The sequence below is a fragment of the Oxyura jamaicensis genome, chromosome 4, assembly GCF_011077185.1.
Source record: "Oxyura jamaicensis isolate SHBP4307 breed ruddy duck chromosome 4, BPBGC_Ojam_1.0, whole genome shotgun sequence".
Taxonomy (NCBI): domain Eukaryota; kingdom Metazoa; phylum Chordata; class Aves; order Anseriformes; family Anatidae; genus Oxyura; species Oxyura jamaicensis.
In genome coordinates, this window is record NC_048896.1 from 24,486,469 (window position 1) to 24,494,201 (window position 7,733).

At 33.7% G+C, this 7,733-nt stretch overlaps 1 long non-coding RNA gene across 1 annotated transcript in view; it reads right to left on the minus strand.

Annotated features, from left to right (window-relative positions):
- LOC118165752 overlaps window positions 1-6,852 on the minus strand; it is a 24,820-nt gene extending 17,968 nt beyond the window's left edge. Inside the window, exons 1-2 of the long non-coding RNA XR_004750223.1 lie at window positions 6,696-6,852; window positions 3,659-3,736 (exon numbers count right to left, since the gene is read on the minus strand). This is a non-coding gene — a long non-coding RNA (uncharacterized LOC118165752). The remainder of the gene's footprint in view (window positions 1-3,658; window positions 3,737-6,695) is intronic.
- Between the last annotated feature and the right edge of the window lie 881 nt (window positions 6,853-7,733).

The window sequence follows — 7,733 nt, forward strand, 5'->3', positions numbered from 1 at the left end:
TTTTTTTTTTTTTTTTTTTTTTTTTTTTTTCTTTATAAGGACATAATTTCATAGATTAATGTCATAGCATAGGAGAATGGAAATGATCTGGAGAAAAACTTTCACAGAGTTTCAGACAGAGAAGAGGTTGTTGAAGACATTACAAGATAAAAATCTGTGCATGCATCACAAACTACAGATCAAGGCAAGCACTATAATTAAACATTTTGAAACTTTCTAATTGCATTTTCTAGAGAAGTGACAAAAGTCAAACATTAAATGCCTGTATATTAATTAGCCCTTTTCTCCAAAACATATTGAATTAATGTAACCCAATTGCCCTGTTCTAAGGTAATAAAAAAGTTAATACTGATTTGTAAATAATGTTATTTGCATTTTTCATTATGAATTTCCCTCTGCAAAGTGAATGATAGATTCATATTTTACTATACCACATTTGAAATTTCACTATATTAATTTGTTTGTTTAATAATGTTTTGCTACTTAAATATATAAACATATTAAGAAGAAAAAAACATATCCAGTTCTTTAATTACATTGAGTACTGAACTTCCAGAAACATCTGTGGGAAGTTTGGGCTTGTATCATTGAAATCAATGAGAGTCCAAAAAAAACTAGTTGAGAATATTATTATTCTTTAATTCATTATTAAAAAAAAAAAAAAAAAAAAAAAAGATTTAAAATCAAATTAGACTTTTTTAGAAAAATAGATCACTTTTGCTAATGGAAGGTCCCCATTCTGTTACCCCATTTTCAGTGGGAAGGCAAAGCAAGGCATAACAGAAACTAAAAACTGTTCTCACTAAAAAGAAAATCAAACTGATCCGTATCAGTGAAATTGTTTGACACATGGCAAATTTCTCCTGGAAACTGGGAGAAAAAAAATAAATCGATCATCTAGATTAAAAAAAATGCATAAAGAGAACAAGATGAAGTTATTTTTCCTTTATGCAATAAACTATCACTTTGTGCACACATCTATAGGAGTAATTTATTTCAGAAGACATGAATGCATATTTTTCATTTCCCAAGAAAAAGGTAATATGGTAACTCACAGGCAGGGTTTCCTTTCACTTTCACATTTTTTTTCCATCCTGTTGACCTTTTTCTATTTTCTATAAAATGTTTACACAGTCATTACAATAGAGAGTTTCTTTATCCTAATGTGTCAAGTGTTCATGTTCAAAATAAAACACATGGATTACCATCTACCACTCATCCAGAGAGACAGAAAAATTTGTTGGTTGGACCACTATCTGGTTAGGTGGAATGCTTATGTATTTAAGTACCCACTGTCCAAGAAGGAAACTGAATGTGTTTCTCTGCTGACCCACTAAACTGAGGTAGGGGATAAAATGGGAATGTCATTTTCTTGCTGAATTTCCCCTCTTCACTCCAACCAGAAAGGCAGAAACTCCTTGTTAACCCTTATACCTATTTGGTAAATTCACTTCTATTCTAAAGTCATTCTGAAATGATCAAAACAATTTTTTGGTTGGAGCAAAGACAAAATAAATCTCAGCTACATTTTAGCTCTCACCTCCCTGAGGAACATCAGTCTCTGGTCTTTTGCCATCTCACAACTTCTTCAGTGAAAATAATTAAATCCCATCTAGCACTTCAAATCCTTGCTCTGCACTTCCAAAGCAACTCCACATAATTCTCTTTTAACTCCTTGTGTACCTACAGAAAGATACGGTAACATCTAGCTCTCTGCAAACATTTATCTGAAGTTTTAAAACTGTTGTTTTCCTTTCTAAACATAGCAGTTCAATTTTGTTCAGATTATAAAACTGCAGGAAAATTATATTTTGATATAATTTGTAAATCTATAAGCTTCCTTCTGAGATTTTCTATTCAAGTTTTTATACTGTATTTTGACAATAAACCTTTTGTCTGGCAGCTTTGGAGTAGTTCATTTTATTTGATTTTTGTGGTATTAATCTGGAATTTTTTGTCCTTGTCTCTGTTGACAGTGCATGATGTCTATTTTATCTCTTTTATTTGTACTGTCTACCTTACTATTAGCTCAAATTGTTACACTTTGATTTTCAATCTGCTAACAGAGGTGTTGCATTTAGATAACGTCAAATGCTACTCCGAAGTCCTGTGAACAAGTGACTTAAATCTGCATCCCCAGCTTCTGGTTTACCATATAAATATCCATCTCTCTCAGAAATTTCTAATTTTAACCTGCAGAGACACAGGTCTACATTTCAAATTTTCATCCTTGTGACTACCAAATCCTTTCAGTAATAACTCATACCCCAAACCTGAAAAACTGTATATATATATATCCTTTTTTTGATTTTTTTTTGTTTAGTTTGGTTTTGGCTTTGCATTTATTTTATTTTATTTCATATGTTATGTTTGTTTTTTGTTTGTTTTTAGGTTGTATTTGGTTTTGCATTTATTTTACTTTATTTCATTTGTTATGTTTGCTTTTTTGTTTGTTTTTAGGTTGTATATTTCAGTATTCCGATTAAGAACTAATGAAGTCATTTAAGACCTCATGATGGTTTCTTCATTGTCCATGGGAGAAGCTAGTCTCCTAATTTCACTAGTACTGTTTTGCAGATTCAAATAGCTATATTACACATTTTTTTGAATGCTATGTAAGCTCATTTGCTGACTTATGTCATGTGGCCACTGAAAAAAGATGTTACATGAATGTATTCATTTAATTTATGACAGACTACTATGAAAAAAATAAAATAATAATAATAAAAAAGAGCAATATAAGGATATGCAAGATTCACCTCTCTGCAGACATGTCAGATTTGAAATATATATATATATATACATATATATATATATATATATATATAAAACTATGCCAGCTCAGACAAAAAGTACAAAAACATAAGAAAAGATGTGTTATGTGACACTTTTGGTCACAGAGTATTCAAGGTTTGCCAAAAAACTGCTGCACAAAAATGCAATTGGACACATTGGATAAGGGTAGCTGATACACAAGATACAGTAGCCCAAGGCCTGACTGTCAGTGCATTTACTGAAACATTTTGCAGTAGGATAGGCAAAGCTGAACTAACTATGATTTAGCAAGCTCAGAGTAACCACAACAACAAAACATGTTGTGACTGTGAGAACATTATAATAGCCAGCCAGAGTCACTGGGTGTCAGTATGAGCCAAATATTATGTCACTGCTACCTGCACTACTGAGGGGAAGACTAGTACAAATATGTTTACTGGAGTGAGACATTCCACCACTGGATGATGACACACAAGCAATAAAGGGAATGAGAGACTTGATTAGAAAAACTGAAGGAAATTTAAAATGGAGCTAGGCCATAACCATGACATTTTGCCAGCACAGATATGATCCTAGCAACAGAGGATGTGATCGCAGTAGAACTAATGTAGCGAACTCTAGAACCAACTGACATGGATCCTTAAAAACAAAACTAACTAACTAACTAAATAAATAAATAAATAACAAAAACAGTATATGAGAGAAGAAAATTTGAAAGGAAAGGAAATCATGCTGAACCCTGTTTGTCCCTGACCATAACTTCCAAAGCAGTTCACTATCTTTCCAGGCAGCTGTGAGTGAAGGTACCTTTGACATTGCTCTGATTTATGACAGGGACAAATAAGCTGCCTATGGGTGTACAACCAGAAGAATACAGAATTACTTTTTTTCCAGCCCTGTCCCTTCTGGCCATCTAGCAAACTGGTCAGATACATAGGCAAGGGTTCAGTGCAGAATCTCTCTGTCATTTGGTGTGAAGAAGAAAAGAAAAATACAGTTAGAAAACCTGCAGCAAATAAATATTGACCCTTGAAACCAATTAAAATTTCTTTAGGAGACAGCAAGTTTAAATTTTCTATAGACAACATAAAGAAATTATCCTTTGTATAGTTATCAGTTGTCAGGGTCTAGTGGCAGATATTTTTATTAACAGAGCAGGTATTTTCTTTCTAAAGGTAATCAGTCTGGATAAACATAATCATGTTTGAAAGTGTCTTTCTGCTTGAGAGGCAATCCTTTTAGAAATAGGTAGATGGAGGTGTCATAATTTCATAAGCTCCAATTTTTTGCTAATATTACATTAAGAGAGTGTGGATACTGAAAATATTCTGGCTCTTGACTCCCAGCTATTGAAACAGGAATAGGAGACAGATATCCATATTTGAACTTAAAGCATCTCTTTACAACTTCAATTCCAGTTGCATATTTTTTTTCAGAAAATTTTAATTATTAATACCACATCACTAAACACATCTAAGTTTCACAATAACACAAAGAGAACAGCATTAAATGAAATGGTGTTTAACAACAGCTTTTACCATGCTGGGACCCATCTCACCACTTATTAATATTTCACCACCTTTTCTTTAGCAATGAAAGATCAGAAAATGGATTAAAGTTCCCATTCAATATAATGTTGAGTTGATTTAAAAAAAAAAAACTGTCAGAAAACAAAAAAACAAACAAACAAACAAAAAAAGATAAAAGAAAACCCAGTATTAATTCCCACAGAAGTACTGCCTAAGGCCTATTTCAAATTCTCAGACGCAGGTGGAAAACACTGCATGTTTTCAGTTTTGCAAATGTGAAAAACACACATAAAAGGTTATTTCAATATTAAATAATATCTTCAGGCTTCCCTCCTATCTACTCTTTTGCAGCAGCTATGACAGCATCCAATGAAGAGAAGCCCTGTGATTATATTTTTCCAAGTTCATCAATTTTAATGTTTTATTTTATTGTTATGTCTATTAGACATTTCTGTCAATGCTCAAAGTTAATTTTCACATTCTTATTCACAAAACTCTAACTGAAAGCATTGCGCTGTCCAAAACCCTTTACATCTACTGCCATCAGCTTCAGCACTGAAGTTCAGTGCTCCAAGGAGATGGTGGACGATTGTGTCTCTAATACCACATCATGGTTTGACATAGTCCTTGATAGTTCTTTTTCTCCAGGGCATATGCAGATTTTAGATAAATTAAGTCACTGAAGGTGAAGGTTGAGAGATCCTGTCAGGCGTTATGGAAAAAGAACCACATACATTATCCATGTTAAGACCAGTGCAGTTTTCTACCCAAGAAACTCTGCCAAACTAAATGTCTGTTAGGGAGACCCACTGTGGAAAAAGTGGCTTTAGTGAGCATCATAGATTATCCCCCTCTGTGTGCATGCAACTGAGGGCAGTTTGAGAACCACAGGAGTTTTCCCAAGCTTCATATATTTAGCAACTGTTACCTGCCCATCACTAGAAAATTCCCCAAATACTAGTCAGGCATCAGGCGCAGACATCATGCAACAAAAACACGCCAAATGTACTTCCTAGCATTTTCCAGTGGTTACCATGAAATGTTCCTATTAAATGTGATTACAATTTTTTTTCACCCACTCTAGCTGGACTGTGCATAACTTTGCATAGCACCAAAACAGGCTGTTGACACAGAACTAGATGTTCTCTTCTTGGGTTATCCTTTCCTTTATGGTCTGTATTTCAAAAATGTTTATTGTTCAGACTCAAGGCAGCAATGAATGATGCATGATACATACCTCATATGACTGCCAAAACCTGTCTCCATATACAACTAATAATGAAAAGTAACACTTCTGAAGAAAAATACTCATAGCTTAACTAATGAGCTTATGTTTTTCCTCTTATTTAGGACTCTGGTGACTCTGTAAAGTAGGAGCCTACCCCTGCTGCTCCTAGCAAACTTTGAATCTATGTCAGGGGCTGTGGTAGGTTTTTAAGCTCCTTTTATCAAATTCCAAAAGGAGGGTTGGAGATCATGCAAAATGAAATTCAATACCACCCTACGCCTAGACCAAGATGAGAGAGGACAGGCCCTCCAAATTTCAAAGAAACCAGGTCATTCCTTGAAGATGCTTGTACCAGCTACCACTCACTACTTCTTGGAGCACACATTCAGGAAGACATCTTGGAGGTCCCATTATTGGCACCAATGTCAAAAAACATAATCTGTCATTTTTCCTGAATTTTAAGTGCAAAACACTGTTTCCTCCATAAGAGGAGGAAATATGCCTATTTGTCCTATTTTTTTTTCAGAGAAACACATGCTTATTTGTCATGTATCTAATTTTCACCATCAAATATATGTTTCAGGCAAATGTAGTCCATATTACTTTAAATATCCTGGTAGAAAGTTGTTACCAATGCTTGTATCATTAAACTGCATCATATTGCTGAAAATGAAAAACTGTAAATACAAATGAAGGAAAGGTATACACATGTATTTCCATCTAAAGAAGCAGCAGCTAATTTTGATAGTGGCTGTGTCATGGAAAGCAAAAGAGTTGTAGGGAAACAAAGCAATGAGATTCAACTGCATACTTGAAACCTGGAGATCCAAAGTATACATTTCAGCATAATTTCAAATATTATGTTGCATCATTAGAGAAAAACAAGAACTAGAGTTTTCTGTATGACAGATTTTCTTGAATCTCTACAAACAAGTAAGCCATTTTTCGTCATACATGAATTGTTAGGTAATGAGACACCTGTTGGTGAACATCAGTGCTAAAAGTGCATTCAAGCATTGTGAAAAAATCTTCCTAGTGCCTATCAGTGTAGTCACATTTGTCATGTTTATTCTGGAACTGCAGTAAAAATGGCTGAGAAAATAAAACTTCTGCTGTGTTCCATAATAACATTATTTATTCTTTTGCTTTATTTTGGTGCTAACCTTATAGTTCAGAAAAGCTGAACATCCAGTAGATTTCTAAATGACTCTACTCTGGAATACATCCATGGAGACACATTATCAATGTAGTCCATAGGAAGCAGAATTCCTTATATCAGTGGTAGATGGAAAGCATACATTTGTGGTTCTCTACAAATAAAATATTGCTAAACAAAAAGGACAGGTTTAAAAGTCAAGAAAAACAAGATCTGTTTCTCCGTCTTTCCTGTTTCCTTTCATTTTTTCTCTCTTCCTCACCACTTTCTTTCTTTCCTGTCTTTTCCATATTTTTCTTTGATGTCCTTCTATTTCACCTTGCAATTTTTAATTTCTTAGTTGAAGTGGCTTCTTTGTCAGGTAAAGGAAATGGTATCTCTTTTGTCAGAATTATTGCATATAATTAATATAATTAAATGTAGTGCCAGGTCATATATATTGATGAACTAAATAACAATAGCCAGAGGAAAATTTTGAAAACCATCTCATACAAAAAGTTTCTAGGATCATTTATTTCAAAGGAACTTCATGAACCATAAGTTAACTTCAGAACAAGGTTATAGAGTTAATGGTACAATTAAGTCATTTGAAGCTATGGAATAGAATATGAAATGTCTCTTAAATTTTATTATAGAGAACGTACATAACAGGCTTTATTGGCAGTGCTGCTGATTTTTTTTCTCTCTCATTCTGCATTAGTAACAAAAATATCTCTCTGCTTTATCCAACCCACATATGCCCCTTTGCCCCCAGAGACTTGCAGTTTCTTTTTAAAGCACTTCTTCTCAGCTCCTTGAAAGCCTTTTTCCCAATCTCATTTCTCTAGCGCAGATGTGAATGAAAATGAAGCATTTTATATTTTGGCTTTTTAGGTGACATTTATCTCCAATAAGCAGACAATCTCAGCAAAGTTAAAAATAAAAAAAAAAAAAATAGAGTGAAATTGAGAGATGTGAATATTGTGCTGTAGCATGGATTTCCTTGTACTCTGAGTTGAATTGTACTGAAATGTCTTGCCATTGTATTGCATGGACTCCCTAAACA